The sequence below is a fragment of the Asterias rubens genome, chromosome 2 (genome assembly GCF_902459465.1).
Source record: "Asterias rubens chromosome 2, eAstRub1.3, whole genome shotgun sequence".
NCBI classification, from domain to species: domain Eukaryota; kingdom Metazoa; phylum Echinodermata; class Asteroidea; order Forcipulatida; family Asteriidae; genus Asterias; species Asterias rubens.
The window spans coordinates 12,577,321-12,604,815 of NC_047063.1; the positions used below are offsets into that span (position 1 = coordinate 12,577,321).

A 27,495-nucleotide genomic window follows, 5' to 3' on the forward strand; every position below is an offset into this window, starting at 1 on the left:
ATGCTTGTTGATCCCTATCAACCAAGAGACTCTGAATTAGGAAATACATGTAGGAATTTGTGAATACGAGAGTAAATTAAAAAAACACACCGTAATAACAGGAATACCGACATGAACATGAATCAGCAAAATTCTTACTAAATAATAGCCTACTTCAGTTGGTCAGCCCTTGTTTTCAATAAAATTATCCTCCCCTTTTTTCAAGAGTTAAATACGATGCCTGTTGATCCCTTTCCACCTTTAAACCTATGGTAGACACGTAGGAAGAGACTCTATTTGTGAATTAGGCATTGGTCAGACATTGCGTGTCAGTTTGATTGATTGGTTAGATAGAGTGTGAAGGTCAAACCATCTTCACCTCAAGTTACTCTTGGTAAAAAAGCATACATGGACATGAGTTATGGTACGATTGGATGATATTTTGGTAACTTTTCACTTCAGCTTTGACACCTTTAGTCGTGTTAAAAAAAAAATGCAATCGATCTGTTACTCAGCATTTCACTTTGCCCATCAATGTTTGTTATTAGAAGTTGCATGAAGATTCAGGAGTTGTATACATGTAGGGTGCGTTCGTTTAGCTTCCCTGGGCCGACCCGGTGTGTGGCGTTTTTTTTCTTTCTAGGACGAACGTGGGTTAATATCTGCACACGCTCGTCCTGGAAAAAAAAACCTTATACACCGGGGTCGACCCAGGGAAGCTAACCTTAATTAAGACATGGCTTTTAAGATGCATGTTTCCGCCCACTGAACTATGTATTGTGTTGTCACGTGCCAGACTACTGGCATGCGTATTCATCATAGTAAAGTGTATTTAAATAAGACTGCACAATTAGCGTAGCCTTAATTACAAGGTTGTCTTATTTGTCCACATACGTGTACATATGGAATGCGTCCATGCACATGCAGTACACTAATTCCACACACGAACAGACTCGGTGCATGGGTCCATGCGTGTTTGTCGTCTGTGCGGACTGAGTGTGTGCATGGGTGTGTGTGCGTGTACATGTTTGTCAACAGTGCGCGTGTGCATGTTTGTCGACTGTGCGGACTGTGCAGCTGGACTGTCAGGCAATGGTCGAATGTACTTAAGCGCGGGCTTTCTGGCTGGCTCGCTGTGCTTGGATTCTTGTGAGTGTTCATCTTTATCGTTCTTCGGATTTGCATTAAATACAGCCTTGTAATCAAGGCTACAATTAGGGCGGCTACTGCTTGTGATATTTCCGGGTGTATTCTGATGGCTTTGTTGTGGGGCGATATTTGGGTTAAGGGGCCAAGTTTGAATGGTGGATTGTAAGTCATTTATGAGATTTTTCTACTGATAAAAAGCAATCTGGTCTCAAGCATGTTATTGATATGATACTCAATAAGCCTACAAAAGGAAATCATATCCTGGAATGTTTTATGTGTTTTTAGTGATATGGCTCATCAGTGTAAAAAGGAAGTGATTTTGCCGGTTGTACAATTTTGTTTATCCAATCGTTTTTTTTTTTCACTATCTGTGTCAGGTTCACAGTGGCCTTGGTGCCCAATCCAAATATTCCCATAGACTTTAAGATTTTCCAATGAAAGTGCACTTTTGCAAAAATAAAATGGCCATGAAGGATAGAATTCCACTTCCAGACATGTGATAGTGATGTGTGACAAAGAAAAACTGATGTAATTTTTTATTTTTTTGTTGTTAACCTTTGAATTCACCCTTGATTTAAACATTCCTGCAGCCCAATGGACTATACTCCATGTTCGGCCACTGGAACCGATTAAATTGGAACATTTCTACATGTACCATTCCATGTATATGAGACGGTACCAAGTACACGATTTTTATTTCCTTTACCTCCAAAACTATCATTGTGGGAACCCATTGTTTTAAAACAATAGTTTTTTGTTGACGTAAGAGAGGCGCATGGTCTTTTCATGGACACACAGGAGGAAGTATTCCTCTCCAACATGTTCCATAGACTATTCAACTACCATAATGGGTAGAACTCTATTAATTTTGTTTTTTTACCCATACACCGATGTGTGTTAGAACTCTGTCAGGGTAGAACTCTGTTGAGGTCGGTCAACTACTTCTTTGGTGTACTCGACAACATTACTAGAGAGTGAACATAAAGTATGTTACTTGATTTCAAAGTATTTGGGCCCCTGGACAAAATTATAAAAGACTATTGGTTTAAAATATCCAGAAAAGTTTGTTAAACCCTGCTCACCAGTAGATGCCCGTCAGCCCTTGTGTACTTGATTAAAATGTGCTAACTCTTTTCCAAGGGTATGTTGGTCAATGGATGTGCACTGAGCTACATCATGAACATGTAATCCCCCCCCCCATGGTCTTTTTAATTGTGTCTATAGGCCCATTCACACGAGCGCTGCAAACGAGGGGCCCGTGCGATTTCATAACATCGATGTTATGAAATCACAAATCCACATCGTGTGAATGCTATCTATGTTACGATATTACCTGGGTCCCGTGTTGTTCATAACACAGATCGAGACCTCCTCCAAAAAAATCGCATCGATGTTATAATCTCGGGGAGCCATCGTCTGAACCTAATGCCTGCGATCGTAACGAGGGACCGCTGCGTTGACACGTGAAGAACTATGGAGGAAGAAATAGCATGCATTTACATGTATATGTACCATAGAGTTATATATAAGAACTAGAGGGCGCACGAGTGATGCTTCGTGCACAAACGCCATGGGAATGCAAGATGACAAGCGCGTCATTCTGCACGCGCGTTGAATATGAAATTTACACGTTTGAGTTTTTTTCTATTGAACGCTCACGCGATGCTGTTTGTTCAACTTACAAAATGGCCGCACAAACACACGCTGTGAGATGCCAGTTTTGTCAACTTAGAAAATGGCCGCTTGCGCGCATGCCGGAGCGCGTATATAGGCCAGTGCGCCCTCTAGTTCTTATATACAACTCTATGACATGTACATACATGTATATCTGCTCAACTACGATCCGTTTGGACTACGATCTGTTTGGCTGGTGGGTTTTGTGGCCGGATGCTAGACCAGCCCAAACCTTGAAGCAAAAACATCGTTCAATCGGAAGCAGAATACGTCATTTGGCAAAGCTTTTCGATGTTTTAATTCACCATTTGTTATGTCTCATCAATAATTCCATATCTAAAAAACATTTTCATTCAACAATGTAGCGTTTTTAACATCTAAAAATCTATTTGAATCGTGGAATTTTGTGTTTTTCTTCGACTCGGACATAGTGACTCGACGTTGCTGGATCGCTGCATTTCAAGACAAGCTCAAACCTTGAAGCAAAACATCGTTCAATCGCAAGCAGAATACGTCATTTGGCTAAGCTTTTCGATGTTTTAATTCATTATTTGGTATGTCTCATCAATAATTTCATATCTAAAAAGCATTTCCATTCAACAATGTAGCATTTTTAACGTCCAAAAAGCTAGTTGAATTGTGGAATTTTGTCTTTTTCTTATTTAAGCTTCGAAAAAGTAACCCCCTTCCTGCCGGCTGCCGGGATGAGAGTTACGTTATCGCAAATGTTTTTAAAATATTCTACATTTTATGTGACTTAATTGATTTCAATGAAATTGATTTATTTTATTCCTTTTAACTGTAAGGTTTTTGTTTTAACTCAAACCTCTTGCTTGTAGACTTTTGTCCATGCAGTAGGCCTACCCAAACGAGGGACGTATGTTTACATGTTTGTGTGCGTGTCGTGTGAATGCTCGCTAAAAAATCGCACGCGGTAAAGGTGACTGACGGCTGGCGCCCTTAACCAGGGACCCGCGTTTGCAGCGCTCGTGTGAAAGGGGCTTTTGTGTAATCAGGCGTATATCTAGTTCATTGTCATCAGTTGTGAAGAATGCACTGAACAAAAATAGGTTATAATCACTGTAGTTGCTGTGAAAAGAGACAGTTCAGACAAAAGGGTGTTGATACATGGATGCAGACAGGAATGTGTTAATGAGAGCATAATAATGTACAAATGTAGCATCCGTGCTTCATACATGTAGACCTTTCCCACGATATGCTAATTACAAAACATTCATAGGCCACGGTGTATGGTTCGTTTTTGAAAAGGCAAGGGCATCAAGGGCATATATCGATGTTTTCGATATATCAAAAATTTTCGATGTTTTGAAAATTTTGATGTTCCTTAATGATATCGAAAATACCAAAAGAGTGTCCGATTAGTAAAAAGAAATCTGTGATTGAGTATAAGAAAAGCCGTCATCAGTATGTCTGATTGTTCTTTGTGTTTCGCCATCAGCCGCCCGCCGCAGAAGTTCACGACCCGCAGCGCGCACAAAGTAAACCCTCAAAAGAAACCGCTGCTGCTGCCCCAGCCTATCTGCTGTTTAAGATGCAACTTCCAATCGCGCTTGTGATCAAAGTCAATGCGTCTTCATCACAGCATTTTTAACTTTTCAAAAATACCCAGCAAAAACTTCCCCGAAATAACAAGACAAAACAAAGCAAGGAAGAACAAAATCTTACGTTATACAGTAAAATAATCTTTCTATCGATCCAAGGTATCGTATTGGCATCATTTTGGTCAAATAAAGCCTACACGTTGTGTTGTTTTCGTAAACAATCTAACATTTCCGAAGAACTATAATTTTATGCTTCGCAGACCATGCTGTCGGCGGCTATTGCGTGCGTACCAGCAGTGGTGGTTATTGCAATTCAGGGGGAAAACCCATTTGCTCAAGCATGCACAGACACGTGTAGTCTTTGGTCAAGGCGGTATCGCATGATGCACTGTGATTTTTCGCCAATAGAGGGCGTTCTAGCGTTCAATGTTTCTTGCCTTTATAGTAGAATGCAAAGACTATGAGCCTTTATTGGAAACTATGTGTATTGGAGACTAAGAGCCTTTATTGGAAACCACTCTACAACGCCAAGCCAGCGGCAGCGGCGATCATACTTTGTTGTAAAACCACAAATAATCGGGGCTGGACTTCGCAATTTGATTCTGTTTGAACTAAAAAAAAGTTCGGGGGATCAGACAGAAACAGGTTTAAATGTAACCCTATTAAACTGTCAGTCTTCGGTTTATATATTTCTACCTCCATGAGTATACCAAGTGCTGTTTTTAGGCTTCATCTTGCACGCGGGAAATACTCCATATATCGAGTATAATCGATATTAAATTTTCGATTAATCGGTTATGAAAAAAACCAACATCGACGGACCTTAGTGCGAAGGGTCTTTTGTTATTAGAACAAGGACAGACAGTGTAACTGTACATCATGTCCATCAGCCATGGTAGTAATTTAGTGCTAAGCAGAAGTAATGTTGGAAAGAGTCAGGAAACGGTCATCGGGCAATAAAATGGCTTGAAAGCAAAAATATTCAATAAAATAAAAGTAGTAAAAGGAATTTACTAACCGTATCTCTGGCCGAAGCTTTCACAAACGGAAACCAACCCTCAGAAATCTGAGAAAAGATTGATGCATTGGAACGTTTCTCAGTTCAAATGTGGGTTTAAGAATTATCCAGGGGTACCTCAAAGGGAATGTTCACAGGGCAATTTTTTATTGTCATTCAATTTAATGAATGTTGTCTTTGGGTTTCGGGGACATCTTGGTTTTTTAATCTTCCCGTGTACATTGTACATTGCTGCAAACTCATCTAGATTCTACATGAATAAAACATGAATAAAACATGATGCTCATTATAAATGCATCATCAATGAGGGAGCCATACCGGTCAGTGTGCAATATTAATAGACCTTATCGCAAATACCAATGCGCAAGCGCAGACTGTTGAATGAGGTGCATTGTGGGATATATATGGATCAAGTTTGGATACCAGCTAGACCACAATGCACCTAATTCCAAGCTTTACACGCGCGCCCCGGTATTTGCGAAAAGGTCTATGGTGGATATGACCTTGAGGATGAGGAATAATAAATGACATGTTCCTTGCAACAGGATACCAGATAGGTCTGACACCTGAAGGCGTTAATTACGTCACTATGACCCCAGGGAACTTATGGTCTCCATGTTAAAACCAAGGACTTTCATCAATATTGCAATCCCAGGTCAGGTTACCTGTGTGTAGGGTTGTGATCACTCTGCTTATAGATCAATGAGGCCAGACTATGTCTCCTCAATTTTGGCTAAAAACATTATAGCCTTAGTTTGGCTACACAGTTTGGCTACATGATGGGGACCTCAGTTTGGCTACATGATGGGGACCTCAGTTTGGCTACATGTAGCCTCGGCATTGCTGTGTGTAGCCTCAGTGTGAATGATACCTCAGTTTGGCTACATGTATGTAGTCTCAGTTTGGCTACAGATAGCCTCAGAACACCTTGATCATACATTTTTAGAGTCCTCAATTTGAAATAGACCTACCTAATGTAAGAACAGTGTACACAAATTGTTCAATTGATTATTTTGTTTAGAAGGGACTTATTTGCATACAGTACTTACTTGATTGTACTTTTAATAACTGAGAAGAAGTACATCTTGCAATTATCACATTGCTGTGATATCATTAAGGTCATTTACTTTTGTAAACATGCAATGCGTTATGGCTGGTGTACAATGTAACTACTGTACATCCCTGTGTACTATTTTGTGGTATTTACATTGGTCTTCCAGAGCCATATGAAATCCAATACTCTGTACATATGCTATTCGGCAAAATATGAATCAGAATATCTGTATTATGAGATATTAAGCATGTAATCGGATGCTACTGGTGCAGAGTGCAGTGTGTTTACATAGAGGTCCTTTGTGTCTCTGGTACCCCCCATAATAACCTTGTAAAAACCGTCAAGTTTAATCCACAATACTCCGAGCATTGCTTGTGGATGGCTTGTTGAGGAGTTACTCGCACATGTACCAAGTATTACATATCAATAGTTTGTTTGTACAGCTCCGGGAAATTGTTTGAAATGAAATCCGAGAGGACGACCTAAATGTCATAGTTCGATAAGGCAACGCCGAATGTCCACGTGTTGGAAATGCTAAATTATTCACCGTGCGGGTTGTAGCGGGGTTGAGGTTGTGTGTAGGTTGGATCCAGACGGTTGCCTTGTTTCCAGTGGTACAAGAACTGAACTCTGACATTAAAGAAAGACATCAAATGGACTGCAAGTAATGCACCTCAACAACTATATAGATGTGTTGGTGAGGTTTATTTTCTTGGTTCCAAATACATGTAGCGGAAGTTTACAATATAGTATACAGCTGAAGAATAGTATGACAAGATGGAGGTTTTGAATGGCACAAGTTACATGACATTAACAATGTACCATCAGGGCTGTATGCTTCGTTTTTGAAAGGGCAAGGGCACCAAGGCAATTTTCTCTTTGGCAAGGGCACCCTATGAGGAAATTGTAAATTTCTACTGGAGCATTTCATGGGCATCAAGGCAATGGCAAGGGGGCAACGGAGGCAATTGCCTTCGTTGCCTCCGTGAAGTATCAGGCCTGTACCATGGCTTGATTGTTCAATACCAAATTGATTCTGACAATACCAGGAGATACCGTTCACCACAGATCAGCAGTGTAAGGTTGTCACAAAAGTTTGTTGGTGTACTGTGAATCATCGTAAACCACAAAAAATGACACAAAAAACAATGGGTTTGATTATATTAGTCATCTTCATGGTACCACTCACACCTAGATTTGAGGACTTCGCTTGGAATGGAAATAAAAGAAGATGGCATCATTGATTTTAAGGTCTTCTGCAATTTAGATGATTAATTTGTAAGAGTTTTATCGGGGTGGGGGTGCTTTTTTCATACACACTGCTTGTGTACTGTACATCGTACATATTCTGAAATGTCAAGGATGAAAGCACCTTTTCATTCAACTGTAAATTTTATGGTTGACTGATTTCATCAGCTGTTCATAGCGTGGATTAATACATTCAAAACAGGATCCCCTTTTAATATATTTTCCTTTTCTGCACAAATTTGTAAACGAAATGAAGAATGTCATTTTAAAAACACTTATCGCAGCAATCCTCATGCATAGATTTTGTTTCATTTTTTTAATTTCCTTAGATATAGGAGATATTTACAATAATATAAGATGGGCATTATATGTGCTCACCTTCGATTACCCAGTACAGGGCAAGTGTACACAGCGTTGATGCTGGAGAACTTAAAAAGAGAAAAAATCTGCCCGTATTTGATTGGGAGGCCATTGGTGTTTGGCCAGTGTGAAAGATTTTTATTGATTAGCGCTGACGACCTGAGCCTTGCTGCTAGCAAGTTTCTCCCTGCGAGCTGCCCTGCCGTCGTTTTAGGCATCCTGTGCATACATAATGGCCGTGTCTGCACGCTGGCTCCTGGTGTGTTACCGTCGCCGGCTCGCTCTTTATTAAACATCTCAGCTTGTCACGAGACCTCATATTGGACTACTAGTACTAGGTATATCGTCTGCACATCTTGGCTGTAATTATCATAATAAGATGTTGTAGTACCTTGTTATTTAGTCTTGGGGTACTTGTGGAGAGGTTTAAGTTTAGGACTGTGTGTCTTGGGAATCGGAATGGTGATTATTACATTTGTAGTGCTTGTTTTGTTTGTCGTTGTCTTTACAAAGCATTCTATTAGCCTAATCATTGTTTCTATGCTCATACTTCTCTACACTGCTTAGCATTTCTCTATGTATTTTTTTCTGTCTAAAGACACTGGACACTATTGGTAATTGTCAAAGACTAGTCTTCACAGTTGGTGTATCTCAAGATATGCATAAAATAACAAACCTGTGAAAATTTGAGCTTAATTGGTCATCGAAGTTGCGAGATAACAATGAAAGAAAAAACACCCCTGTCACATGAAGTTGTGTGCTTTCAGATGCTTGATTTTGAGACCTCAAATTCTAAATGTGAGGTCTTGAAATCAAATTCGTTGAAAATTACCTCTTTCTCGAAAACTACGATAGTTCAGAGGGAGCCATGATTTTCTCACAATGTTTTATACTATCAATCTCTCCCCGTTACTCGTAATCAAGAAAGGTTTTATGATAATAATTATTTTGAGTAAACCAATTAGTGTCCACTGCCTTTAAATTTCTCTTTCAGTTGAGACGAAACATAATGAAGATCATGTCTAAGATCATGTGTAAAGTTTCCCATATAATACACAAGATTGCAATGAGATTTACGACCATAGAGAAAGGACCGCGGATAAATCTTTCTCTATGGATAGACCATGTTCTTGTGGGTGTCACTGTCATGTTGTTGGATGAATAATGAACCTAAATCCATGTATGCGTCGTCGAATAGAGATTGATTTGTATGCGACCGACAAATCTCCACCTCAGGAAATGAATGCGTGTAAATAATTGTTTCCTGTGGACTCCAGGAAGTTATATGACTAAATAGCTGATTGAAATATGTATTTGTTGATTTACAGATCTTTGGAGACCTCCCAAGCTTCGGTCCTTGGTTTCTTGTAACATATTAAGGTAAGTTGTGTACTTGATGCAAATCATTCTACTCGAGACAAAGTATGCGATTGTCCAGATAAATAATTTGATTGATTGGTTTGAATTCACTATTGGAAATTTTATCCAGCCGCACAGTTTAAAGAGCAGCTACTTCACCATTGAGTTGTTGTTAGTTTCGAGAAACAAGTTCATTTTTGTGTAATGGAGAAAAGAAGAAAAAAAGGGTTTCAATAATTAAGGATAAAGAAAGGAAGAGTTTGATGATGGTGGGATATTTGTCACAAGTAAGCACTGCAAGTGCAAGCTACACTGTATGTTAGGAATGCTTAATGACCAGAAGGCCTGATGCTTCGCGGAGGCAATTGCCTCCAACTGCCTCCCTGCCTCTGGTCATTGCCTTGGTGCCCCTTGAACATTCCACTAGAAATAAACAATTTCCTCATAGAGGCGCCCTTTACCAAGGAGAAAACTCCTCGCTGCCCTTGCCCTTTCAAGAAACGAAGCATCAGGCCGGGATCAGTCAATAAGGGCGAGTTCAATTGATTCATTTGAAGAAAGGTTCTTCAAAGTAAATTCACCAAAGGGCATCGTTGGTATCCTCTATTAAGCTAAACAAGGCGCGCAGAAGAAACTTCTTTGACTGACGCTTCACAGTGTGATGGAGTAACGCTGTCGTCATGAGCTACGCTCCCCCCCCCCCCACAACCCTCAGATCCCCCAATCTGTATGTGGATAGGTTAATAATCCTACACATGGTGGAATTAGTAATAAGCTAGGTCACCCCTTGTCTACTAGTCTTGGTTCCAAGACGCTCCAGTTGTGTAGTATACTAATATTGACTGCTTCGAGTGCTATGGTTAAAACTATGACTCCCGAGGTGATCCCCGGAGCATTCTATTTTCCCGAGGCGAAGCCGAGGGAAAATAGAACGCTCCGGGGATCACCAAGGGAGTCATAGTTTTTAACCATTGCACGAGTAAAAGCAGTCAATATTTGTTTTATAACACCCCAAACATTTCTAAATACTGTACTATTATTATTAAGTTACATACCTGAATGCTACAATCCACGGACGACGCGAATACAGATTGCAAACACTTTTACTTACTGTGTTGCATGTAGTGTCGTGCAATCCGAAATGGTTACAGACTATTCATTTATCATCCTCGTACACGCAACGGACGTCTGGGTACTGCACGCCGTGTGCTAGTCTGTCGGACCACCGCACGGCGCCATGTGCTAGTCTTCGGACTAGCGCATGGCAAACCGATGCACTATCACACGGCCGTCGTCTAGCGAAACTAAGACATGTCATGTGACGCGCTCTAAACCAATGAGCAGGCAGTATACTTGCAAGGGGTGTTATAATCACGAAAACCCAATCGCTGTAAACCGCTATCACCCCCATCACTAACCACTCACCACTTGAGGGCGCTATCACACCACCAACCGCTATCACACCACAACCGCTGTGGTGATATAGTGTTTTACTGGAATGATAGCTCCCTCTAGTAGCGAGTGGTTTGTAGGGTGATAGCGATTTATAGCGATTATATTTTGTGACTACACAACTGGAGTGTCTTGGAACCAAGACTACATGTAGGTCACCCCTACTCCCCCTGCCTTCATTACTAGCTGTTGACATCATCTATCCTTAACTCTTACACTGAGGTGGCTGCCAAGTTGGCCATTCAGCTAAACTTGCAACCAAATTGACATATTGTTATTTAGGGAGGGTAGACTAAGGTGATTTAATGAGGGGTTTGATGCGACTGGAAGACGCTTATTGTGGTTTATTTTCGAGGTTTATTTTTAGCTGACAGGAAGTTATTGATGTACTTGTATTCCGGTGAATGTGAATGTTCTTCTATCTTACCAGGGCAATCTTTGATTTGTTTCTGTTTATAGTTTTGAACATATTTTGTTACTAGGGGTTTGATGGTCTGGCAAATGGAAACTGGATTATTGATGAATTAAAAAAAGGTGACTCTGGCGATACATTTATGTTAACCATAAATTTACCCAGTCAGTTTCCCTTGTGGCTTATATTGATATCTGAAACAAAAAGTCGCATCCCCTTAAGGTGATCCCCTAGCTGCCGCTTCCCAGGTTGTATCGTAATTTGGGTGTGATCCCTGGCTACACGGCAGTTAACGGTTGTATGGCTTCTGACTGGCACCCCCGAACAAAGGTATTGACAAAATTATATAGGGACACCGCCATTATAGGGCTAGATAGCTCAGTTGGTAGAGCGCCGGCCTGTTAATCCGAAAGTCATTGGTTCGAATCCCACTCTAGTTAGTTCTTTGTTCAACCCCAAAAATCTTAACCATAACTGAATAGAATCAAAATTTCATTTCTGTTAAGGACACAAATTTGCTGTCAACTGAAAAGCTGTCATCAGTAGCTGATTCCAAGCCAACCTGCAATTCGATTTGTGCTGTTTCTTCACCGGTTCCCATCTATAAATGTACTTAGCTGAATGAATAGCTTAGCAGCTTTGGGTGAAGATGGTCATTATCGATTGCTCTCCGTGGGATGGACTTTACAAATATACGCTGTCCACCTACGTAAAATAAACAAATTTCACTCATTCAGCTGGCAGTGCTAGCTTTTGATTCCGTAAAAGAAAGACCTAAAGTAGACCATAATGGGCAAGGATTTCAGTGTGAAATGATAAAGATATCAGAGCAGTGTATGTTTCTGTTACGCTACGTTAATTAATTATCACCTGAAACAATAATCAAAGGCCAATCGGGTTTCCTTGGGTGGGACTTCAAGGCTGTTTGTTATTTTGCATATATTATAGGTAACTGTCAAAGCATTCCCAGGGCTGGCGGGAGGGTTCTTTTTTTCCTTTTTATTTTGGTCTTAGTCTTCTCTTAGCCACTAAGTCCCGCCAGCATTGAACCGCTTTTAGCTTGACTCTGCACTCATCGTACAATTAATGCATTAACACATGCAGACAGGATAAATCGATCTCGGGGAAATGGCCAATATTTTATTGGCGTGATGTGGGGTCTAGGGTAGTTTCGCCTGGCTGTGTTTAGTATAAGTAATAATATCATAAGAGAATGTTATTATAAGGATTGGAGGCAGAGATAAGGATTTCTGACATTAACTTCATGTATGCATAATGCAGGTACATGGACAGTTTGCCTTTGAGGGGTTTTCAGACAGTTCGCCCTTACGCAGGGATCTCTGAACATCTCTCAGAAGTTTGTTCTGAAGGCGTTTATTTTTTTGTCTTTCGACGTCGCTGTCGTCGTTAGAGAAATGGTTCCTTCCAGGGGAGGGGGAAAAAGTGGAAGAAGCCGGAATATATGATGGGGATATGAGGAGGGCCGTAATTGCAGGGAATCGATTGTTAAATTGAAAGGTACCTCTGGGTAATTGCAAATTGAATGAAATAACACATATCTAATGATAGTGGGTATTTTTTATAATACACGGGTTGTAAGACTTCTATTACGTTTAGTGTAGCTGCACATGAAATGTGCGTCATCAGAACTCGGGCAGGTGATGGTGTGTATCACCTGGTACTTGAAGACCATTAGTGGACACACTTTGTACCTAAATATTCTACATAATGCATCCTTACTACGGTGGGATGCATGCCTCATGTGGGAAGAATTGTGAAGTGATCTTATTATGCGAGCTTTTTATTAGGTTGTTCTGTTGTCGACAAAGTAGGACAACCGAAACATCAGGCAAGATTCCAAAGTGTATTGTGTCTGAAACATATGCATGTAATGTACAAGTTGAGAGGCACATGGATAGGATACCTTGTTGTATACCTAATAGACCTTACGCAATGATGTCATCCAGCCGCCGTCTTAGAGAATAACGGTGACGAAACAATCGAGACACGCAGATTTGTACGCGTGGCTCACGGTATCGGCCAATGAACAACCTCCTTTTGACCTCTACATGTAGGTGAGGGCGCCCTACTGAAATGACGTCATGTGCATAAGGTCTATTACAATGTACTACAATTTATGTGTTATTACTGAAATCTCTTTTAATCTAAATTATTTAATAAATCCAGTTTTGAGTTTTGAGCTCAAAGTGCTTAGTTTTACATGTATAATTGATTGATTTATCCCCTTTCAAGTCAGTTTGTCTCGTCTTTGATTAGTTTGTGTTTTTGTGGGAAAAAAAAAATGGGCATCATGCATGCATGTTTTCCTTATTGTCAAAGTCACTGCTTGAGTATGCACAAATGTTTGCTCTCTCGTCTGATACTTCATTCTTGTTAAGACAATTTTTTTCATAGTAAATAAAATTACTGTAAAAGCTATCAGAATTATCAGAGTGAATTCTATGGTAATTAAATCCTTTAATAAAAAAAAACGTTCACAATTTCCTGCGAGGCTTGATGGTATTAATGCCATTTTAAGAGGCCACCGCACATGACTTCCTTCTGGCAATAAACCAGCTTTCATTTCATATTTAATTTGTCCCTGCGATCACAAGACATTTATTTATAATGCTCAGGCTATGTAACCTAGGCTGTAAACTGTTGAGGTAGAAATCGTGCATGCCACGGCATCCAGTGACACATATACGTCATGTATAGTCTTATGGCGGTCATGCAGCGTCGATACAGGCACACCGTTCTCTTGAATAATAAAAGGAACTTATCTTTAATTAGTCCTCACAACAAGTTGGGTCAAAATTTCCCTCCCTAAGTATCGCCTAAATTGGCTTTTAATATAAGTGGTGTTCCATTTAGGCAAATCTAACTTCCATCGTCAAGGGAAGCTTTTAAATCAATCAGATGAACAGGAATTGGTGGGCGATAGTCAGTTCGAAGATTAAAAGTGGCACATTACTGACAAATTTATGTATTCAAGACTTTCACAGCCTTTATTTTGATTTTGCTGTTCAAAAATAATTAAAATGGCTACTTCTTACAGGGTGGTGTTCTGTTCAATATGTAACTTGTCCAGGCGTGCCATGTTCAGATTTGTGATTGATATAATCAGCTGAAAATAATTATGTTACTGAACCCTTTACATGTATTATACATACAGAAATAAGAGTGATTTCCTTGATAAAAATGCTCTCTGAGAACACCCACACAAAAACAGGCCCTGCTCATGATGTGGCATCCCTGTTGGACCAAGGAACATTTAAACAGAGCGTCTGAATTTTGTTTCTAACTTACAGACACACATGGTTGTGGCAGCATTAAAGGGTGGCTGCAGTGTTTTTTTTTTTTTTTTTTAATTTAAACGATTAAACATGACTTTTTAAACCTGAAATATTTTTTAATTTTTTTAATTTACTGCGCAAGTATTTTAAAAGTGGTTTTCAAGAGATTAGGGGAACCCACCCCGCCCCTAAAAGGGAGCCTTCATGTGACGTCATGTCGGGAACCCGAGCCGTCGGGTCCCCTGGCTGTGTGCATATAGAGATGTGTGCGTTGTGTGGCCTGGTACCTAGGCGCGTGTAGTTAGGTACCAGACTCTTTTTGCCGACGATATGTTTGAATTCCCGACGTGACGTCGATGGTAGGGGGGCGGTAACAATCCACAAAAGGGGGGCATGACTTATTCGCTAATTACGCAAGTGAGATAAGTTGGGGAAAAAACAAAACACATTTTATTGATGTTCAATACATATATCAGAAATAAATGACACAAAATTAACTGTTTTATTTTAATTCACTGCAGCATCCCTTTAAGCATTTCCTTACCTAAAGATAGGGTCATTGATTGGTCACTACTCCAATAGTTAATGATGGTAAAAACTCACCTGGTGAGTTGTTGATAGAGCTGTTGATAGTATTTGAAAAATTGTGAAAAAGGGTTCCCTGTTTTGGATAATTTTTTTTTGAGAAACGATTCATGCATGAATCATCTGTCAGATTTCTGAGGGTCGTTGTCTGTTTGCAAATGCTGCGGTTTGTACCTGCTGTCACCTTGCTAAACATGGATGGATTTGACGCTCCTGTGAAAATACCGTGACAGTATTTTGGCTGTTTTTTTGTCTCTCCAGCAAATAGACAATTTATTAAGCTGAAACTTTCACATGCGACTCTTAATTTATCTGTCTGTATGATTTGCCTATAAATAAGCCTTGCAACGACAAGAGTCAATCTATGACCCTACATGTACCTTTTGAGAAAATTTTGTAAACATTTCTTTGTAGAAATATTGATATTACATGAAAACAATTCTTATGGTTCGTCATTTACAGTAAGAATCTCTCATTGAACAAGAGGTGACTTTTAAGTTTACGTGTAGGTCATTACAATTTGAAGCCAATTGTGAGGACAAGCCTTCACTGCCTTTCAACTTGATAAAAAAAAAAAAACGAGTAACTTTATAAGCCAACTAATTGTGAGGGGATTAGATGCCATTAAAAGAGTAATCTACAGAGTTCTTTTGTCGCTTCAAGTCATTGATGACGCATTAATTCTAAATATACTTGTACCTTTGGAAGACCATTTTAGCTTTAGCTTTTAATGCATTCAATATGTTTACAGGATTGGTAACAAAAAATTATTTGGTTCATTTGTGTCTGAAAGTTTATTGATTCATTCGAGAATCTTGTGTTCGCTGTGAAATATTTTCTTCTGAAAGTAAGTTATTTGAGAAAACTATCTGAAAGTGTAAAAAAAAACCCAGCATCATTTAATTTCAACCAAAACTAATGACAATGCGTTTAACATGCTGTAGAGTGTAAATTGTCATTTTGTCCCCAAAATTTGTTTCCATACTCACAGCGGATTAAGTAAAAATGTTACATTTTTTTAAAAATAGTAATTATACAAAACCTGGAAGGAAGGAAGGATGCAAGAAGGAATCGTTTGACATGTAACGCTATGGGAAGTCTAAGAAAGTCATTCTGGTTGAGAGATCTGAAGCTAATTGGGTTAGTACCTCTGTAATGAACACCTCGCATGTTTGGGATTGGATAGGTACATGATGCATGAACCTTGCATGACTGAACGGGTTCATGCAGGTGTAGGGTGGACAGATTGTCTTACTTTACTGTATTCCGTAGTATGAGTCCAAGCAAAGACCTTTTCTTTGGTCCAAGCATGGCGTTGGTCAATGATTTCATGTAGGCAGCAGTTTCTATGCCATCTTTGTGAGACCTGCACTACATTTTTTAACCTAGATGTGCAGGTCTCTTCAATGATAATTAGTTTAAAAGTCTTAGGTCCTCTCCTCTTTTCCCCATCGGGTGAAAAGGGGAACAGGGGGGTTGGGGACCCTTACTCCATGTAGATTTATAAGGCAGGATTTGGAACACCTAATACTACGTCAGAAGGCATCATAGCCACTACGTAAACGTGGAACTAGAGTGTGATGCCAACACCTCCCACACAGGCGAGCTGTAAGACTGCCATGAATTATTCTATGGGCTGTGCTTTAAATAATTGATGCGTCGCCGCCGCCGCTGCGCTGCTGCGGTGTACACCGGGTGGACATGAAGGCCAAGCAGAGGAAAATGAGTGTATCATCTTGCTGTAATTTGATCGGGGAGGGAGAGTAGAGACTAGCTATTGGATGCCGCAGTGCTTTCTTGTCATGGTTTCTTGGGGAAGAGAGGAGGGGAAAAGAAGACGAAGAGGAAAAACACAAAAACCCTCCTTGGTCGACGGCTCGGATTGAAGAAGATGTCTCGTTGTCACAGGAAAGGGGTTTAGCTTTTAATCCCATACATTGCCCCCCGTCTCCGCTGAGGATTTCCCAATGACTGGAATGGACTGAATTAAGAGACAGGTATTCGGTACACGCTCATTTCCAGCAGATAGAAATAAGATCTTGTCTTAGAGGGGTCTGTTGAGAAAGAGAGAGAGAGTAAAGAAGAAGATACGTCCACGAACTTGGGTTGGCTTGTTACAATGGTAGACTGATATTTTGTCTGATAGCCAGGCTACCTGGTTGAATCCGCACCATTGTGTGAAGCTCAGATTAGATAAAACAAGCGGGAGTTAACCCCTGGGAGACTACTAGCCACAGTGATGGGCGGGAGGATGCCTTGTTGTTGATGCAAGATTCTCTCATAGGGTAATCAAACAATATCTCTCCTCCTCCTGGCTTTGGTCAGCTAACACCCAAGGGTACATCCTTGATTTGACTCTCAGGTTTTGCATTACACTGATTTTTCTGTGAATTTATAATGAACTTTCATATCTCACAGGTCACACGTGTTGACAAAGCCAAGAAAAATGGATGGTGTTTTCCGTTTTGAATTACAAAATATAATTTTGTTTTTGTACTTTAGTAACAAAGGGGTTTGGCAATTCGTATTTTTTTCTGAAGTTAAGATTGACCCAGTTTGATTGTTTAAATGATAAAGTGTCTGTACAGGAAGAGTAAAAATAAATGTTTGAAGGTTTTTATTGCTCTGTAGAAGATTGAGTGTGCTTTTAAAATAGAAACAATTATGAATTGAGCAATTTGTGAGTGCATAATAAAATCACAGTAAAGGAGAATATTATCCTTACTCTACTTGTTAGAGTTTCAAATCACATGTTGAAATTGTTAACCTTCCCTTTAAACATCTGTTTGGGGCTGATAGGACTTGCGAACTGTTAAGTAAATACATGCTGCATGCACATTCTGTATACGAGTATGTGTTCATGTACTAGATAGGAGGAAGAAAGAGGTAACGAAGGAAGGATAAATTGGAGCGTGTCCGTTGAGCGTTTGTCCCTAGGCCACCTGTCAATGTGTCATATACAACGCAAATCAAAACACTTCGCACAGTTTGTAACAATTTTTTTCTTCACCTGGGTGCAATTTTCTTGCAAAGTACCGAGTACTGAATAGTAATAGTTAATAATAGTTAAGACATTTGTAAAGCGCCTAATGCAAAAGTCTCTAAGTGCATAAAGAGAACAAACAAAATTACAATGAGTGAAAGATACAATTACAAATAAGCAGATTATAACAAATAAGCAGCTTCAAACAAATGAGTAAAACAGTGTACAAAAAAATAAACTGGGGGATATGCATAGGAAGACTATTCCAAAGAAATGATGCGGCGTAAAAAAAATGATCTCTGGCTTTAAAACTAGTAAGTTCTTTCATGTAGTTGAAAGCAATGACAATACGAAAACAAAACATGTTTGGTTTGTACAGATTTGCTTTTGTTATTGGTCATAGCCCAATGAATATATTCCCTATCGAATAAAAAAATAAAGTGCCTTTTAGTCTTGATGTTTTCTTTATGAAATTTAGAGATGTCTGTCAGGCCTGGAGATACACAGAGGCCATGGTCTCTGGTTGCCTGCTCTTGACAATGGTGCCCCTTCAAAGGTTTCCCATAGACTTTAAAGATTTTGCTCTTCTAAAAAGAAAAATGGCCTTGCCGTCTCAAAGATGAAATTCCAGGCATTCGCGAATGAACACCAACCCTCAGAAATCTCAGAAACAATTCATCGTTTCTCAGATATCTTGGTGTGAATATAATTATCCTCCCTTCTAGGAAATAGTTTATACTATGAACAGCTGGTGTGCTACTCACCAAGTACGTTTTTATGGTTATAAATGTTTGGAGTATTCAACATGGTTACCAATCTACATGTATGACCCTACAGTACCTTTAAAGGCAGTGGACACTATTTGTAATTACTCAAAATAATTATCAACATAAAACCTTACTTTGTGACGATTAATGGGGAGAGGTTGATAGTATAAAACATTGTGAGAAACAACTCCCTCTGAAGTGACATAGTTTTTGAGAAAGAAGGAATTTGCCACGAATTTGATTTTGAGACCTCAGATTTAGAATTTGAGGTCTCGAAATCAAGCATCTGAAAGCACACAACTTAGTGTGACAATGGTGTTTTTTCTTTCATTATTATCTCGCAACTTCGACGACCAATTGAGCTCAAATTTTCAGAGGCTTGTTATTTTATGCATATATGTTGAGTTACACCAAGTGAGAAGACGGTGTCTTGGACAATGACCAATAGTGTCCACTGTCTTTAAGGGGCTGTGTATTGTCCGATCACTTCTTCATTGTGTTTATATATTCAGTGAATATGATATCTTAAACGGTAGTACCGCCCAGTTATGGTGCATGTGGAAATCCATGAATACATCAATTCAATGCAATTTGGGTCAAATTATTGTCTTGTGGCATGACCCTGAATTCTGAAGAACCAAAAAAAAAAAAACTCATTTGAGGCGATTAGATTTGCATACATAGATCTTCTTCATGAATAAACTGCAAAGTGTTTTGTCATAGCACATGATAATGTTTAATGGACTGGAGCATTATTTAAATTTGTGGTTTTGCACTATAACTAATATTTGTGTACTATCAACCTCTCCCCATTAATCATAATCAAGAAAGGTTTTATGATAATAATTATTTTGAGTAATTACCGATAGTGTCCTCTGCCTTTAATAGAGGAAATGTAGTCTTTTCCAGAGTGCTGGTGCAGGTTGTGTCAATGCCCTGTCCCTTAACGATTATTTTCAGTTTACCTTTTGGATGAGTTAAAGAGTCAATCTGTTATTAGTTTAGAACACCAAGAAAAGCAAAACTAGATTATCCATACATGGAGACGATTAGGACTATTAGCAAATTCCTTTCAACAGGGTTGATATTTAAGGGTGGAAAAAGGGGGGGCCGACTCAGAATGCTGATTGTCTTATCTTGATGAACTTTGAGTAGCTCGGGTTTATTTCACCACTGGAGAAAAAACGTCAATTGAACGTCGTTAATAACCGGAGGGGGTGATGATGATAGTGAGTGGTGTACCACCACGGCAAGAAAGCGCCCGGTGTCGTTGGGAAATAAAACAACTCCAACAGCTGGGGAGCATCTTGTGAGCGTTTAGATCATCCCATGCCCTTTTCAATTTCCACAGGCAAATCAGTAAAGAATTGCACAGGGAGAGGTTGTCGGCAGGATGCTAGCTTGACAGGCGATGGCTCTCTGAGATCTAGACTCGGAGTGTTGTAGTTTACTAGAGTCAATAAATGTACAATTATCTTACCAGTCATTGGAATTGGGAGCTTGATGTAAAGTTTCATGATTTCCATCGTGTTGATGATTTTGTGATGCTAGGTCTGAGAATTTCTTCTTTGAGAAGGCAATGGCATTTTCATTTTGCGAGGGCATTTCCATTGGAAAATCTACAGGAAACTTTTGAAGAGGCACCAAGGCCAAGACCAGGGGCAACAGACGCCAAGGCCTCTGTGTTATTCCAGAACTGGTGACTAGGAATCACAATAACGAATAAAACTAAAAACATCTGTGACCATAGAGATGTTGTTAGAAGTCACTGTTTAATAAGGCACGGGGAAACTGGATTTGCAGATCTCTTGAATATGGTTTATTGTCAGATCGAATCTGTAAATTGGATGAACAGAGATGTTGATGATAGTTCGGCCAATTTAAGAATTACATTAGGCAAAATAGTTAAACAATAACAGTTAAACAATAATAGTTAAACAATAATTACGAATAGCGTAAATGGAAAATAAATAAAACTAAATCCCGGTCGCCATCTTGGCGATTCACATATCTCATGTTTACCAAAAGAACGTTGATTAAAAATACACTAAATAGCACAAATATATGTTGGTTTAAAGAAACAATCAATTCTCATGCATTCTATTGATAAATAGGTAAGACTTGAAAGTTAAGAAATAATGCATAAAGATATAATAAAATAAATAAGAATCATACCTGTAAATTGGATGAACAGAGATGTTGATGATAGTTCGGCCAATTTAAGAATGACACTAACGGTGGGAAATACAAATGAGAACGTAGGGGGCGCTACGCAAAACAGGAATTAACCAAAATTAAACGGGGGTGTTATTTTATGAACACCTGGCCGTGACACATCTATACTTTGTTCTGGCATACAATGTGGTAATATGTATTGGCTATCTACAATTATGACTACATTACTTTAATTGTTTTCCATAAAATTGTACATAACCCTCAAACAGCCTATACATTTTATATAGAAAAAAGGACCTACCCCTCCCCCCCAACAAAAATTTCTAACTTGCAAATTGCAAAAGGCAAAATGGGTACAAGTTTAATTTTCCTGCACAGGGAAATCAAAACACGTCCTTGAATAAGGTACATTATGAGACATGATAATTAGCAGTAGATAATAAATTAACAAGTAGACTAGAGATACCTGCAAAGTTGATGAACGTGTAAAATGTACTTAGTGTTTAACTACCTGTACCAGCACACTTGTGAATACATGTGAATGTTATTTTCACCGAAGTGTAACAGCTACAACCTACTGGGGCAGGTTAAAAACCATGACTACAAATGCATGTGACCTTTAGTTACGCTTTTCCAGGGTCCTGGCTTTTGGCGCCCGAATAGATTTAAACACTGTGAATCGGTTGTCTCATCTACATGTAACAAGGTGAAAATAACCCCATTTGGACCGCACCATTTGTTCCTGTGTCTGTGTTCTGTCCCAATGCGTCGTGTTAGTTCGTCAGGCATGCATGACATTATTTCCTTGGGTCACCTGGCAAAGCGACATGTACGCTACACTCTTGAAGCGGGTTGGGATGAAATAAACATAGTGTGTGACAAGTTGATTTCCATCGGCAAGTGACTTCTACACAATGACGTCACATCAACGTCAAGAATATATATCACAGAACTCCATGAATATATGACATAAATATTGCATCAGATTTTAAAGGTATGATATCATCCATCTGGTGCTGAAGGTTCACGGACATTTCCCTTTGCCCATCACTTGTGAAATAATTATTCAGCTTGGAGTCCACTGTGCATGTCAAATCAGATATTACCGTAAAAACCATGTAGTAATAATTTATTCTACGGTGCGATTGTGATGTTAAAGGTTATGAGAGGTTGGTATTTTGGAGGGGTGGATAAATATGTCAGCTGAAAGTGCATGGTGAGGTAGTTGATGAACAGACAGCATGTCATGGCCTTGACTTCTTAGGATGCTGTGGTCACGCCTCGAGCCGAGTTCGGCCCGAGTAGCACCAACTATATATAGGATGCTGAAGAACATTCCACTGCAATGAATGACAGAACACCAGTGATGGATACGTCTGATATCATGAGTTCTGCTTGTTCCTCCATACTCCTTCCTCAATGTACAAATGGCCAATAGACCGTGCAAGTCTCGCCCGTATTCGTACATTCAAATTTCCAGGACCAAGTTGTTTCCAACTATATTGAGTCTTGCGTGTGCACGATTCTGTTTTGGTAGCGTTAGTTTATGGCTCTACAAATTGAATCATATTGCTGGGAAAGTAAAATTTAGCCAAGAAATGTATGGAAGTGAAATATATTCAACAAAGAATGCCAGAGAAAAAGACTTGACCTCTATTTCGTGTTACTCGTAAACCATTCAGATATTTGCCCAGGTGACGTTCTTGTTATGATTAAGTGCGTAATGGTTAAACAAATTTGGGTGTGATTGGTAAATGGGGTTTCTAAAAAATAAGCATCATCATTCCAAGTTTATTCAATTCAATTCAATTCAATTCAATTCAATTCAATACAATTCAATGGGAGACTTTCTGGGACGATAGAGGGCAGCAGACTTACCGGGTAAATCCATTGTTCTCAGAACTATGCGCATGTTCAGAACTACGTAAACAATGGAAATTTACCCGGTATGTCTGCTGCCGCCTAGCGTTGGAAAGTCTCCTATTCAATTCAATTCAATTCAATTCAATTCAATTCAATTCAATTCAATTAATTGTTTGTTAATGCCATTTAATAATTTGTATTATATAAAACTTTAAATTGCTATGGGTTTTTTTATTTTCAAGATTTGTGTAAAAATATTTTTTTTTGATTTCATAGAAAAGTATTGTCTTCATTTTGGATCTGTGAGAGACTTGCAAAGTCTATTACCTGAATCATATGAGCAGACATTTTCTACTTTAAGGGAGTGCCCCCAACCCACTCAAACAGATTTTGTCTATTTGAGTGAATAATGCAATTAAGGCAAGGACATGTGTGTAGGATTCTTGCAAGCAGATGATCTGTTCATCCATCATGCTGGCTGCACAACGTTTTTATTGATTGTCTTAACAAATAAGAACTTTTTGAGGTACACGTAGAAACTACAGTACTATGTTTGTAAGCAGATACTTGCAAGTGTTAAGCATTTTATACGTATGTAGCTTGGTCATATGTATTGTCACTGGGCAAGTTGGATTTGACAAGTATTCAACCTTCCTACTCTTGGTTCCATTCCCCCCCCCCTGACAAGTTGACCAACCGTGTGATTATTTTGGGACTGAAGCTGCAAAGCGTCCAATAATTATTCATATTGGACTCCAATATTAAATTGTGGAGCACCGCGGCAGTAAATACATGGTGAAATAGTGTATGACAAAGTGACATGTTCTCTACCAATCAAATGTCAAGGATGTATATGCGGTATATAAAGTACTCTAGAGACATATCGGTGAACGGTAAAATGTAATTTAATTGCAGCACATTTAATTATTTGATATTGCCAGTAAATTCCTTCAATTTGATAATGATAATTTTGATAAGAATAAGGAGACTCCAGTCATGATTGACATTAAGTAAAGAGCTACTTTCAAGATCATGTAACACACGCATCCACATGGAAGTCATTCGTTGATGTTTCTTGAATTATTATTACTCTGGGAGTTTATTCTTCCTCCAGTTGCTGTTCAGCAGGTTTTCATCCCTGTTGACATAAGCCAGCCAGACATCTTGTAACTATTACACCATCTTCAAGATGAGCTGGGGGAATAATGTCCATCTCGGAAGCTCACTCGGGCTGTTGTCTGTTGAGGAGGGACACTGTCTCCTCTATTGTAGCCATGGTACAACCTATACCTATATTGCATCCTGTCGCCTCGGCGCTACCTTCTTTAGTTTGGCTTTAGCAGCAGCCGTCTAGCCGGCGGCAGTCACTTTTGTTATCCTGCGCTTTACATGGAGACTTGCGAAGACGGTCCTTAGCTCTCAGATCCTCGCTATTCTTAGCTCACAGAACTACTAGATCGCAGTGCGGACGCCAAGTACAGGGATCATAAATAATTACTTTTAAAATCTGCCTACATTATTGCATGATTAAAGTCTAATCTCTTAAAAGGGCAGCGGTGATGTCACAGCAGAAGGGGAACGAGACGAATGGAGAGATGTTAACAAACTTCACGTATAATTCCAGGCAACGAGATGCATTAGTTATGTCAGTGATTTCAACAAGTGCATGATTGCCGATCTACATTCATGTCATGCTAGATCCCCAGCCACACTAAAGGGATGAAGCAACACTAATACCCATTATGAGATTTAAAAGGAGGACATTTAAAATTGTACACTATTGCTACAAAATGAAAAAAAAAAACTAAAACAAATTTAACTACAAGATGAAAAATAAATTTAGGTCCAATACTCTGATTAGTTGTTATTTTGGAGGTTAATCTCTGTACGTCATTGATGCAGCTACACGTACAATGAGACTTTGCTACTAGAGAAAACAAACAAAGCCTTGTTTAATTTCATTTTTTGATCTATAGGAGTATTTCTTGCTGAGTTGATTATTTTTAGATAGTTTTGCGCCGTCATTTTAGTTTCAATTTCAGGCGCCATTTTCTCCAAACATGCTGCAGACAATCGGGCAATTATGTTAAACAGCTAATTTGTTTTTTACTTGTGGAAATGTACTATAGGACAATTGAACGGTACCCTTCTGCTACAAAATAAACAAAGTATTACAAAGTTTACCTACAGCCCTACAAGATGGAAAATAATTTTTAGGTCCAATATTTTGATTTGTTGTTATTTTGTAGGTAACCTGAGACTGTAAGGTAACTGAATCTCTGCACGTCATTGATGCAGCTACATGTACAATGAGACTTTGCTTATAGAGAAAACAAACCACACCTCGTTTAGTTTCATTTCTTGATACATGTAGAAGTTTTTCTGAGCTGATTATTTTTAGCTATGAGCCACCATCGCCATGTCAGTTTCAGTTTCAGCTGCCATTTTCTCCAAACAACGGCTGTATACAGGTCAACTTTGCGAAAACAGTTAATGAGTTATTTTTGTGGAAAAGTCTTCATTCACACTGTCTTGTATAGTTTGAAAGCAAAGATACTTACGTACATGTATACTGGATAGATGAATATCAAAGAATGCCATCTAAATGCCATTGTAGTCAAAATGTATAAAAACAAAAGAAATAAAAGGAAAAACATGAACTAACGTTTCAAAACTGCTCACTACATTGACGTCATACAAATAACCAAAACCATACATTGTTCACATAGGATACATGTACATTAAACCTTCATTATCTTTTTGATTGGTTTCTAAACTCATTTGTATTGGTAGATAAGAGAGTTACACTCACATTAAGTAAAGAGTTTATCTTGTTTTGGGGTGTTAGATTGCACAACAGTTAATACAATATGTATCTCGCATCAACATTTTAATTACAAACAAGTAGTTTACGGAAAGTGGAGTGATCCAAGGGAGAAATACGTTGAAAGTTGTCCACAATAAATATGAAGTGAAACTGTGAAATACATGTACATGTATGCATTAGACTGTCCAGTTCATACTTTTTGCAATTTTGTGTTTTATTTAGAAAACATTTTCTAAAACAGTACATAGGTAAATTTATTTCCAAGAATTCAGTACAAATATTTTTTTAAAAACATGATTTGTTTTTATAAAAAAAATTTAGTCTTCGTTTTCCCGTTGTTGATACTTTCACAGTCACGACAGTGCGCATGATATACCTCCATTAGAACAAGTAGCCTGCCAAATGCCTACATGTTTGTGGACATGTAAAGTACGTTTATTCCTATAAAGCGCAAAGGCACTCTTCACTGATATGCGTAACAAATACAAATGCGATATATTAGTATCTTCATTATTTATTAGCCTACTGGAGAACCTATTCATAGACAATCAGTTTGTGTCTTGCTTTGTACTCTCTTTATGAGTGATATGAGATGGGCAGTGTGGACACAAACATATTTATCTCGTTAAAGACAGTTATGGACTCATTTGGTTTGGTGTATGTCTACATGTATGTCTACACGTACTGTATTCTGTACTGTACTTCGAGAATAGTAAATAATATATGTTTATTGTTATGCAGCAATAACAGCAATTAATATGTACATGTACATGTTCTCTACCCGTATTAGTCAGAATGCATAAACCAGTTAAAATTAACAATTCATGGCTGTGTTATATTTGCATATTTTGTCAACAAATTGCTTATTTTTCAGTGATAATGTAAGGACCTTCTACATTTACCTAATTCAAAAGTAGCTTATTTGCCTACCAAATGGAAAGGAAAGTCTACATGAATAAGAAAGAAAAAGGTTGAATTTTTTTCTCAGAAATGCAAATGTGCACCAGTTGAACTGTATGTAATGAGCGTACAGTCCCTTGAACGTATTACATTTAGAATAAGATTTAAAACAAAACTTGAATATTTTACAATGTACATGTAGTATAGACTGTATTGAATAACCCCTTTTTGCTGTGAAAAGTCGCCATCTTGTAGGGCAAACCGTATGCGCGTCCAAACGCGCACATCATCGAAGCATGCATTGCGCAACATTCCCAGTTTGATTTCGCACACGCACAGACGCCATCTTGTAGGTCAGATATTTGAGCTGCGTGACATCATATTCAATACGGTCTATATGAATGTGTATGTATGAGCGACAGTAGAGCGTTTTACATTTAAAATTACATGCAGATGATGAGAGACATTTTTAATCAGTAGGACTCTCATAGTTAAAGCCAGAAATTTAATCTGGTTCACTCAGTCGGCTGCAGGGCACATATTTTCATATTATTATTCAACTCATCTTCAAGCTTGACATGCTGTAGTTATGTGTACTTCCTGAATGATAGCTTGCTCTTTAAGCGGAGCTAAAATACATCTGCTTAACTTGATTACTGAAAATGTAATTTGAGCAACTAGCATTTTAAGCTGGGACTCACTGAGACATATCTGCTCAAAGATATTACCGGTACTGCATGTATAGCATTTATATGGGACTGGTTGACTGAAGTGGACTGCTATTTGAGCCTCTGCAGCGCCTTTCAAAAACATGTCCTGAGTCTGTAAAATG

General features: G+C 38.8%; 1 long non-coding RNA gene across 1 annotated transcript in view; it reads left to right on the top strand.

Moving 5' to 3' along the window:
- Window positions 1-14,010, top strand: part of LOC117302176 — a 32,393-nt gene extending 18,383 nt beyond the window's left edge. The window contains exons 2-3 of the long non-coding RNA XR_004520400.1: window positions 9,373-9,424; window positions 11,774-14,010. This is a non-coding gene — a long non-coding RNA (uncharacterized LOC117302176). The remainder of the gene's footprint in view (window positions 1-9,372; window positions 9,425-11,773) is intronic.
- The last annotated feature ends 13,485 nt before the right edge of the window (window positions 14,011-27,495 follow it).